The sequence below is a fragment of the Oculina patagonica genome, chromosome 14, assembly GCF_052425735.1.
Source record: "Oculina patagonica isolate OP01 chromosome 14, crgOcupat, whole genome shotgun sequence".
Classification (NCBI taxonomy): Eukaryota; Metazoa; Cnidaria; class Anthozoa; order Scleractinia; family Oculinidae; genus Oculina; species Oculina patagonica.
This window is the reverse complement of record NC_135771.1, coordinates 22906436-22918626: the sequence shown is the minus strand read 5'-3', so window position 1 is coordinate 22918626 and position 12191 is coordinate 22906436. Positions and strand designations below refer to the sequence as shown.

Below are 12191 nucleotides of genomic sequence, written 5' to 3'. Positions count from 1 at the left end.
ATCTCGCTGGCTTGTAACTTTTAAAAATATAACGCCGGGTGTTTTAGCGGAACTTGCAAGCCAACACTCATTTTCAAAAAAGATGGTCGTGGCATCGCGGGTTTTCTTCACGCGTCGCAGTACGTAGCCTAGCAGCCCTTTGCTTGCTTGTAATTCTACTGGTCCTCTAGTTTAGCAGTTTCTATTGTTTTGGGGACTAGGGGCCTGATTGTACCTGTTGTTTGTTTTATCGTTCGCTCGAAGGGTAGCGAGTCATTCCTCAAAAACCTTGCGGGAGCTGCCACGCCACCCGACCCACTCGTCGACTCGTTCTCACGCCTTCCCTTCTACACAGCAACCGTGGACCGTGTCAGGCTTTCGGCTTTTATTTTTTGGATGGCCAAAAGAAGATACGGGGCTAAAGAAGTGACTACCCCTCCCCCTCCTCCTCCCCCCTCTCCCCTTCTGCACGACGTGAAGTTCCCCCTGTGACGCTTTCTTCTCTCAAAACAATTATTTCTGTGAAGAGACATCTTTTTGCGGTGATGGAGAGATTGCGCAGAAGTGGTTTTGTTAGGCAATGTGAAAATATAATTAAATAACAATACAAACAACACGCATAGCATCCCCTATTTTTAATCGTGAATTATTACATCCCTGTTTACATAATATAAATACAAACTGTTTGTATTTAAGTATAGATGACAAAATACTCTTTGCTCCTTCTTTCAGTTCATATTCGTATAGTAAATTTAGCTATTTAGTTATTTTTGTCCCTTTCTACAGTCAATGTAATTCTCAATGACAAAGCGTCAATGACCTATGTGACCTATTCCCTTATTTTTCATTTCAGTAGTTTGGCAGTTTCTCTATTTTCCTATTTCCTTTCTAACGGCATTAAATGAACTAGGATCCCCATCAGGCTCTGCTTATTTGTCGGTTACTTGAGCAGCCAGCACCTTATTATAAGCGTTGACTTTGTCATTCATCTTGGCCATGCAAGTCGGCGGGAATGGCTCACCAAAAACAGGCTCGGCGCAGTTGAATTGCTGCAAAAACTGCTCCACATTGGCCTCCCTCTTCCGGTCTTTGGGAATCTCACACTTCCCTTGCTTTCTGTAGCCTTGCCATATCTTAAACGCGTATTCAGGATTGGCGAATCCGTCACCTTCAAAATGCACCAAGCCTTCTGTGGCATCGACTGGAAGACGTCCACGGATCTGTCGCATCGCGCTGAAGGTCCTCCACATGTACTTGCTCATCTTCAAGAAGCACTTCTCCAGTGGGCCGTGCTGGTAGTGGTTGTATTCCTTGTTTGCCTCGCCCCAGTTTTCAATCATGGACACCCATAGGTCGGTAGTGGAGAGTGATCCGGCTGTGTCCATTTGCATGCCTCCCACTACATGCCTTATGGCACCTCTGGTGTGATAAGCTTGTGCTGCATAGATGAGGGCTTTGGCGAGAAGACCTTCAAAAGACAAAGTAAATATGTTTAGTTAGCCATTTGTTGCTATCAAAGAGAGCCAGATTCACAAATGCCGTCGAGGGCCGCAAGCTTTAAACTGTTACTTTCAGCTTTTTTAGTCTAGGGACGTCTATTAGTTCTTAACAACTTTCAGTCCTACATGCAGAACTTCTGTAGCATGATGGGGCTTGGAGAATCGCTTCCTTTCCCATGATGGGATGCTAGTCCATCAAAGGTTGTTCCCCAGCATTCTGCTAGCTTGCCCTAACAATTGACAGGTACCCATTTATACTTCTGGGTGGAGGGAGGTGGAAAGTGTCTTGCCCAAAAACACAACACAATGATCCCAACCAGGGCTAGAACCCAGACCTCTCACCCCGGAATCAAGCGCAGTAACTATTCAGATGTGACAAAAATTGAGATGAGATGCACGAACTTTATGACAGGTATCACAAAGTGTCGTCACTAATGAATGTTCACCAAAACACACTTAATTTTGTCAAAGTAATACGAAAATACCCAATGACGAAGTCATATATAAAGTGCTTTTTGAAGAGTACCTGCGTTTAATACAAGTCGGAAGTGTAACCATTAGACTACAGCACTTTTCACTTCTATTCGTAACACAAAGCCATAAAAATTGTAAATATAAACGTGATATAAAATGTATTTACCTAGGAACTTTGGATTGTATCCACCCCCAGCGGAGATCTTTTCCACGTACTTTTCGTACACAGCATTATGTTCTGTTCTAAAGGCGTCTTCAGAGCTCAGCTGGCCTCCAGGTCTCATTGGATATTTAGAATTCAATCTACTGAAGGTCTTCAGCCAAGTACTCAGTTTACGCTTGGCCTTTTTTGTCAGTGCTGATTTGGCTCCATCGACCATCTCATGAAAGAAAACTTCGTTGTACTTAAAAACCTTGAAGTAAGCACTGGCCAATTCCTGCATTGTATAGGACACTGTGTGTTCCAGTTCTTCAACACCTTGGGCAAAGGTAGCTGGAAGTTTGGCAAACAGAGGTGGCATGGAGTATTCCAGAGTTAAAGCATAGATATTGGTGTCAAAAACAAGGGCTGAGGGTCTTCCAAATGCTTCTTGAAAGTAGCTGTTAAACTTCTCTGTAAGATACCCCGAATCCTTTCCAACGAGCCCGACGTCGTAGTCCGAGGTACAAGAGGCGCTGCCATAAGGCTCAGGAAAACAAACTCCAGTTTCAGGGATCACAATTTGGTCGCCTTCTCTCACACAAGGAATCAACTTTTTATCGCTTTCTACGTAGAGGACGTGGGTCACTAGTAGGTATCTAGCAGCTGTGGCATAGAGAAGGTTAGTACAGCTATCCTTGGTGCGGAATTCTGGGCTCTGTTTTGATGTTTCCCAATCGTTGTTTCGGTCAAAGAACTTCTTTACTCGTTCTGCAGCGCTGGTAAACTCAGGGGTCCCCAGATCTTCTTTGAAATTTGGAAGCTTGGTCCAAATATCTCTCGTGGGATCTTTTTCGAACTTATAGCGATCGATCGACGATGTTGGTTTTTATCCAAACGAGGTCTTCTTGGTTTTTGGGGTCACTCCGTTTCGCTAGAAATCTTTAAAGAAAAGAGAAAAGTTATTTTTCGAATAGGGCTTATTCCGGCAAGATAATGTTCGTTATAATGTTAATTGGGCAAGAGATATCTGGCTCAAAACAGTTTTCAGTACTTTCCAGCTCTTGTATACCTTGATGGGTTAGTGCTACAAACATTTATCATTTAGTGCTACAAAAATGGTATCAAACAAATACCTAGTCATTGGCAAACAAATTGTGATGATTTTCTTGACGTCACTTGTGACCATAGCAACGGTATACCCAGTTGTAAACACACTTCATTTAAGTTTTAAGTGCTTATAACTAAAAAACGAGTCCGGTGACCCCCATTTTTTATTATTGAATAATGATCGGCATGTTAAGACAACTTTTGCAAAGTTAAATAAATTTCGATTCTCTGGGGCGGTTTCAGAGCCACCTAAAAATTTCGAACCTTTTTTGTTCTTTCGTTGACCCATCAAAACACATGAACTTCGTAAATCTTTAGTGATTTATGATAATGTAACTAATTCGATAACAAATAAACAACTTAATTCAAGTGTCGAGGCTTTTAGGTTTTGCAGCTTATTGCTGGCCCTCGTTCAAGCTTAACCTTGCATTAAACTTAATACATACTCTTCATCAAACAGCAGGTCTTCGTCTAGAGGTTCAATGTAGTCCGAGTCATCTGAGAACCAATCCAGCCGGTTTCGGGCAATGTGCCCAAAAGCTCTGATCGGGTGAAGTTCATCGCACAGCTAAAATAACAACCAGATAGCCAGAAATAAGAATTTAAATTAATGGCAATTCAATTTTTTTCTTTAGTTTTGATACTTAACTCCCTCACTCCAAATATTTGGTCAAATTGTATGACATTTGGACAGCAAAATGGCTGTAGACAGTTCTGTCTTAAAACGGCAAAAAATTATACCTCCAAAATAATATACAGTCGAAGCTCTCGTAGCGGACCCCTCGGACGTGAAGGTCCGACTGGAGCTGGCCTCTCGAGATGGTTCTCGTGCGGCCACTAGAGGTGTGGGGATAGTGGCCGCTTCGGGGCGCCCGCTCAATAACCGGGCGGACCCGGGCGGACGTGGATGACGCCAACAACACTATTGGTACTGTTATTACTGTAAAATCATTGTTACGAACGGCATGTGAAGTTGATTGATAAAAACACGATACAGAAGATTTTTATAGATTTTCTTTGGGGTGTCCGCTTATGGGAACGTAAAAACAAAGAAAAGTCAGATCTGTGGTGTCCGCAGCCGCTTCGGGATGTCCGCTTACGAGAATGTAAAAATACAGAGTTTGTATGGGAGTAAAAACGGGATTTCAAATAAGGCGGCCGTAAGTAGAGCTGTCCGCTTACGAGGTGTCCGTTAAGAGAGCTTCGACTGTATTAGACTTGATTAACCAGCCCTACAGCTTTTGCGTCTTTTTCCTCTTTAAAGTTTCATCTTTAAAAAGTCAAGTTGAAATCTGAAAACCAGTTAAAGGGACCCTGTCACGAGCTTCACTTTAAAAACAATGGCATTAAGGCCCGGCCAAACGATCGCAACATTTCAACGCAACATAAAATCGCAACATTGTTGCGTTCAGATGTTGCGATTATTTGCGCCACTATCCTGTTGCAACATGTTGCAAGTGTTGGATGATGTTGGGCTAAGTTTGAAAATGGTCAAATTTTTCACCCAACATCTCGCAACAATTTTGGATGTTGCATGATGTTGTACTCGTTTGGCCATGTTTGTGCAACATTGTTGCGCTGGAGCATGCGCACTAGTTCGATTTGCGCGATCTAACATACCGCGACATATGGCCAAACGAGTGCAACATGTTGTGCACAACAATGTTGCGATATGTTGCGTTGAAATGTTGCGTGCGTTTGGCCGGGCCTTTACAATCATCTAGGATTAATACAAGGAGGCTCCGCCCCAGGTCCAAAACGTTATTCATTCATATTCCATATTTGATAGATAAGTAACCAAGCACATACCTATAGTACAAAGACTGTATCCTAATATAACTTAAACCTTTGAATTGAGCCCCCCCCCCCCCCCCCCTCACCGTCGTGTATGTTTCATCATAATTATAATCCAGCGCTGTCGCAACTGAGGTACGAATTACATTTGTAAAAAAAAAAATGGCATAACTGACCGCAAGTTGATGAACCACCATGAAAAGCAACAAGCTCGCAATAGCCCTCATATTTCAGGTACCTACAAATGAACGTCAAAGTTGTGTTTAGTAACATTTAAGGCTAAAATTTGTCTTTCACTGAGAACGATCGTGAAAAAATCGATTACGTCATGTTTGCTGGCTATTTTGTTATGTTCGCAAAGTTGAAACAGCTTTGGGTCTTTCTCGGAAATCTTCGCAAATCTCGTAAATCTTCGGAAAAGTTGGAAGAATTTTCGGAAACGTTCGTATGGCCTTCGAACAACACTCGAAAAACCTTCTGAAATCTTCACTCTGTATATAATTGCTCAGAATGCAAAAAGTTGTTCCAAAGGAAAACGTTGCCCGAAGGAAAAAACGTTGCTCGAAATATAGGGTCGCCCACTACCTTTCGGAAGGAGTTAATTCATTGGTTCTTAAAACAATAGATAACAGGTGACAACAATGCCCCTAGCCCTGAATAACAATAGAGGTAGTGTTTACAGCGGGCGAATGAAAATAGAGGTTCCAGAGAGGTAGTGTCTTACTGAAAATTGAAACAGCTTTGGTTCTTCCTCGGAAATCTTCGGCAAACATCGTTAATCTTCAGAAAAGTTCGAAGAATTTTCGGAAACGTTCGTGTGGCCTTCGAACAACACTCGAAAAACCTTCTGAAATCTTCACTCTGTAAATATTTGCTCAGAATGCAAAAAGTTGTTCGAAAGGAAAACGTTGCCCGAAGGTAAAAACGTTGCTCGAATATAAAATGTTGCCAAAAAGTTGCAAACGCCCATAATATTTATAATCTTTAACATCATTGAAGGCACGCTTAAGTACAGGAAATATGGACATCATGGAACAAGTTGAAAGCTTCAGGGTTTTTTTCCGGTCTTTTTTTTGCTCACAAAGATATTATTTATTCATTCTTTGGACAATATTATACCCTGAAAATTGTTTTAAGAAAATTACAATTTATGATTAGCAACGAAACTAGAAAACGCTATTAAAACTTCAAATGTCAAATGAAATTTCTGCCATTGATGTTCTTGTTTAAATATAATTGACAAGGTGTCAGTTATATTCTTTTGACCGTGTCGGGTCTAATAAATTATAATTTTAAATTTTGCCTGTGTGGTTCCAGCTATTTCATGCTTCTCCCGTTTCCCCCAAAACAAAGCATCTCAGTTGCTTGTGGACGAGCGTTTTTCATTCTGTCTAATTGTTTCTTTTTTGGCACTTCTTTCCATTAGCGAAAGCTATTTAGCTTTATGCTTGGTGGAAAAATACTGATGGGCATCAAAAATTGTGTTTTTCTTTTTTACAAAAGCATGCACGCAACCCAAAATTTGCAAGTTCTATCAGTACCTTCTCTTCTTTTTTTTCCTTTTAATTTGTTTATGCTTTGGCTAGAAGTGTGCGTTTAAACGTTTTTTCGTTCAACATGCTCGACAAAAAAATATTGTTTATACAGTTCTTACTTGTCTAGCCTTTTACAACTGGCGTACGGAAATTTATATGAGGCTGTGAACTGTTTGCAGACTCTAAAAACTCTCAAGCTTCAAAGAGCAGCTTTTACAATTATATGAACTACAAGGCGACACTTGCGTGAAATTACTATTTTTTTCCAAAAGCACGCACTTCAGTGCAACATCAACTACGCATTTAAAAAATATTAAGCGTTTTCCATTGAAAATAAAGCATGTTTCTTGTTTGAACAACTGATACTTCTAAGAATTCAAAGTTCATAACAACATGTTAAGTTTGCAAAGATTTGAAAGTTCAAAAAATTAACCAAGAATGACGGTCTTTGCTTTTGTACGTATATTGTAGTAATGTTTTAGCTTAAGGATACACGAAATCCTAACTATTTTACTCCCTAGCAAAAGGGGTGGCTTTCACAAAAAAAAAAAAAAAAAAAAAAAAAAAAACTCAAAAGCTGCCATGGTCGCAATGAAGTTTTTGTCCATTTTGGTTATCAGTTTTCTCAAGAACATATTCTTGTTCCTGATTGTTGATTCTTATAAGTTTTTGTTTAAAAAATATTAACTCATCTCGTGTTTGGCTGTGAACTGTTGGCATATTTTATTATTTAAATCGACCTTATTGAATTAAAACACTCTCGGGTTCTTGTGGAAAATTTGCATTGGCGCACACTGTTAACGAGGTCCATACTACTTAGCTGCATGCTAATATTGTAAAAGCTTATTTCAAAGGTGACTTAGCTTACAGCACATGAAATTTCTAGTTCAATTCGCCAGCACCTCTTCTTCCTTAACTTACTTCAGTACTGTCTCTGTGGAAAATGGGTGTGACATGTCATTTTGTCTGCTTGGCCTGTTAATATTTATTGGTAACCGATGCTTTAAATGACGGTTTGAAAGAATTACTTAAATGTGGAGTTTGTAACTAATACAATGTTAAAAGCTAAAGCACTGTTTTCTCGAAACGTCAGTTTAATTTGACATAAACTGTTTTCTTTTAATTTTACTAAGTGGTTTAAACGATCACGTTTTATGAAACAAAAATTCTGAACTTTAAAGTTGGTTTCCCTGATAACAACTGACATACTATTTTTTGGTGTTCTTTTTTTAAAATTTTTAAACTCTGAGCGTAATTTAAGCTTAAAACTTGAATTTACGGATGCAAAAATGGTGTTGGTCGTGACACCCTTTCTAGCGGGTCTAACTTTTGTTTGAACTTATATGACTTGTATCGTGAGCAAACATATCTAGAACATTTAACTGAAGGTCGACAACAATTTTTCGTTTCTTTTTTTACATCACTGCATGAGATTTGCAGGGAATGAGCCAATTGGTGCTTCATTTCCAAATCTTCGTCACTTTCTAAGTTCAGGTTTTGTTTCTTTGAATGCAAACCTTTTTTGTCACCTCAGATTAGACGAGCGATTCATAAATTGACAAAACATGGTTTTCTCTTAAGCGAACATTCTAGAGAGAAAGAGCCTGGAGAAGTGTATAAATAACGTGCCAATGATAACGACTTTCGCAAGCATGCAACGTGGCAACCTCGTTCCCAGGGTCTGGACGGGAAGAATAGAAACCCTGAGAACGAGGTTGCCAACGTGGGGCCGGGGTCTAGAAACCCAGAATATTTTTGGGAAAAAAATCAATGAATTTTACTTTTTCACAAGACATCTTTGCATATCGTGTGAAATCCTGTTTCTGCAGTCAAGTTGCGAGTCTAATAATACGTAACACGTTCTAGGAAAAACGGCTTACTTTAGCTATTGTTGTTGAATACCTCAACCCTCTATAGCCGTCTTGGCAAAACGTGTAATTTTCACCTTCTCAAATGCAAACTAACGACACTAATTTTTTTCCGCGGCCAGCAAGCGCCACCGTGAGAGAGAATAAAAATGATAATGATTTTTTTAGCGGAGGGTAAGAAACTTCACCAGAGCTGTTAAAGAACAATTGTTGTTAATTCTGTTAAATTTGCTTATAGTAATTAAATAAATCCATATGAAAAGGAAAACAAATTCTCGCGTTCTCAAAAGCCTAACTGCTTTCTTTCACGAATAAAAAACACCAAGTTTGCGAGGACTCTAAATGAACAGTTCAATTAATAGTTTGTTGGTTTCTCGTCTAAGCCTAAGAAACGGTGGTTTAAATGGAACAATAAATTTAAGTGTGAGATGCCCCTGACATTTTGTAAAGGTATTAAACCTTCGTGTGAAAAATATACTCGCAAGAATCTAATCCTTTTTATAATCTTTCATGAAATTTGGTCAAACGAGCGTATTTGCGATGGGTAAATTTCTGAATTTCGCCCGTGTAGGCGTATGAACAAAATGTAGCCCGTTTCAGAATTAAGGAACAACAAAATTGGCAATCACGCACGATTTTGACGGGACCCACATCGTCTAGCTGTTCATATTGTAAAAGTTAAATTACAAAGATGACTTACTGCTTCGGTAATTTCCAATTCACTTCGATCCTCAAAGCTTTTCTTCTTGCGATGAGCAAACTCTCCGGTACTTGCTGAGTCTCTGTGAATAATGGGTGTGATGAGTCATATCGTCTACTTTAAGGGTTCCTATAAATATTAATCGACCTGATTGGGAACTTATGCTCAAAACTGACAGTTGAAAAGAATATTTAATGTGCATGCTGTAACTAAAACATAGCAGCCCAATTCAATTTTTCTAGTAACGATTTTAAGTTTTCTATTTCATATTTTCTTAACGGACATTTTTGTCGAGGTAAAAAGCCAATCGAAATTCTTGGTTTGTATGATTTCTATGAATAATCTAAAAGCAACCAGAAAAGGACCAAAAATCGTCAACCTTTCCATATGAATCTCTAATAAACGCAATTTAAATGTTTATATTACGCTAAAAATTCACAATTTGAACAAAAGACAAAAAGAGCCCGACAAACTTTAGTTTGTCTCCCGTTACCAAGCAAATGCAGAGTTTCTTCAGAAATTGTTGTATCTGTATCTACTTATTTTAACCACGCCTCATAAGTAAAACCTGTATTTTCTGGCAAATTCAAGTAAAGAAATGGACTAAAAAATTTTAAAGTTCTTTCTGAATCATCGTTCTTTTAGTCCAGTGTAGTGTATGCTTAACTTAACTTCTATTTATACAGCGCCATTCCTACGCTTAGGGCACTTAACAAATAAATATGAAAATTATTATAGTCAGTAATAAAATCTACATACGAAGAGAACGAGGTTTAAAAACTATGTTTAGTTAAAATTTACGTGTAACAGAAATGGACATATTGGTCACAAAATTGACATGGGAGCGCATGTTTTTAGCTAGATAAACTGTAGTTATGTAGCGCTTTCTTAAAAGTCGGTCAATTCTTTGCAAACTGTTTATACCACAAGAAGTATGTTTGTTTGGATGACAGATAACAAAGGCTATCTGACTATATATGGGCATTGTGACAGTTTAACAATTTTGACAATTTGAATTATTGGAAATTATTCGTGCGCGCTATTGGCGGGAACCACGTGAACGACCTGTTGAAATCGTAAAAGGTAATTACAAACTAGGATGACTTCATGCACTGGGAATTTCTTGTTCTCTTCCATCATTAAAGCTCTTCTTCTTGCGTTGAGCTTACTCTCCGTTACTTGATAAGTTACTGTGAATGATGGGTGTGATGTGTCATTTTGTCTCCTTTAACGTGTCCTATAAATATTAAACGACCTGATTGGGAACTTATGATCAAAACTGACAGTTGAAAAGAATATTTAATGTACGTGCTGTAACTAAAACATAGGACCCCAGTTGCAATTTTTTATAGAAGATTTCAAGTTTACTATTCAATATTTACTTAACGGACATTTTCGTCGAGGTAAAAAGCCATTAAATGCTTGATTTGTATGAATTCTGTTAATCTAAAAGCAAACAGTAAAAGGACCAAAAATCGACAACCTTTCCATATGAATCTCTAATAAACGCAATTTAAAGGTTTATATGACGCTCAAAATTCACAATTTGAACAAAAGACGAAAAGAGCCCTACAAACGTCAGTTTGTCTGCCGTTACCTAGCAAATGTAGAGTTTCTTCAGAATTTGTTGTTTCTGTATCTAATTATTTTAAATAAGTAAAACCTGTATTTTATGGCAAATTCAAGTAAAGAAATGGACTAAAAGATTTCAAAGTTCTTTCTGAATCATCGTTCTTTTAGTCCAGTGTAGTGTATGCTTAACTTAGCTTTTATTTATATAGCGCCATTCCTACGCTCACGACACTTTACAAATAAATGTGAAAATTAATATAGTCAGTAACAAAATCTACATACGAAGAGAACGAGGTTTAAAAACTATGTATAGTGAAAAAATATTAAAGTGCAACAGAAATGGTCATATTGGTCATCAAAATTGACATGGGAGCGCATATTTTTAGCTAGATAAACTGTAGTTATGTAGCGCTTTCTTAGAAGTCGGTCAATTCTTTGCAAACTGTTTATACCGCAGGAGGTATGTTTGTTTGGATGACAGATAACAAAGGCTTCCTGACTATATATGGACATTGTGACAGTTTAACAATTTTGACAATTTGAATTATTGGGAAATTAATCGTGCGCGCTATTGACGGGAACCACGTGACCTACCTGTTGAAATCGTTTAAGGTAAGTACAAACTAGGATGACTTCATGCACTGGGAATTTCTTGTTCTTTTCCATCATTAAAGCTCTTCTTCTTGCGTTGAGCTTACTCTCCGTTACTTGATAAGTTACTGTGAATGATGGGTGTGATGTGTCATTTTGTCTCCTTTAACGTGTCCTATAAATATTAACCCACGACCTGATTGGGAACTTATGATCAAAACTGACAGTTGAAAAGAATATTTAATGTACGTGCTGTAACTAAAACATAGGACCCCAGTTGCAATTTTTTATAGAAGATTTCAAGTTTACTATTCAATATTTACTTAACGGACATTTTCGTCGAGGTAAAAAGCCATTAAATGCTTGATTTGTATGAATTCTGTTAATCTAAAAGCAAACAGTAAAAGGACCAAAAATCGACAACCTTTCCATATGAATCTCTAATAAACGCAATTTAAAGGTTTATATTACGCTAAAAATTCACAATTTGAACAAAAGACGAAAAGAGACCGACAAACGTTAGTTTGTCTGCTGTTACCAAGCAAATGTAGAGTTTCTTCAGAATTTGTTGTATCTGTATCTAATTATTTTAAAACCCTTCTAAGTAGAAGCTGTATTTTCTGGCAAATTCAAGTAAAGAAATGGACTAAAAAATTTCAAAGTTCTTTCTGAATCATCGTTCTTTTAGTCCAGTATAGTTAACGCTTAACTTAGCTTTTATTTATATAACTCCATTCCTACGATCACGACACTTTACAAATAAATTTGAAATTAATATAGTCAGTTACAGAATCTACATACGAAAAGAACGAGGTTTAAAAACTATGTATAGTTAAAAAAAATTCACGTGTAACAGAAATGGACATATTGGTCATCAAAATTGACATGGAAGCGCATGTTTTTAGCTAGATAAACTGTAGTTATGTAGCG

At 37.9% G+C, this 12191-nt stretch overlaps 1 pseudogene across 1 annotated transcript; it reads right to left on the bottom strand.

The window, feature by feature from the left end:
* Positions 1-601: 601 nt before the first annotated feature.
* Positions 602-9227, bottom strand: LOC144639281 (uncharacterized; annotated as a pseudogene). The gene is made up of 5 exons (XR_013568103.1): positions 9099-9227; positions 5172-5233; positions 3648-3769; positions 2119-3033; positions 602-1447 (listed from the first exon to the last, which is right to left on the bottom strand). The product of XR_013568103.1 is annotated as an uncharacterized LOC144639281 (transcript).
* Between the last annotated feature and the right edge of the window lie 2964 nt (positions 9228-12191).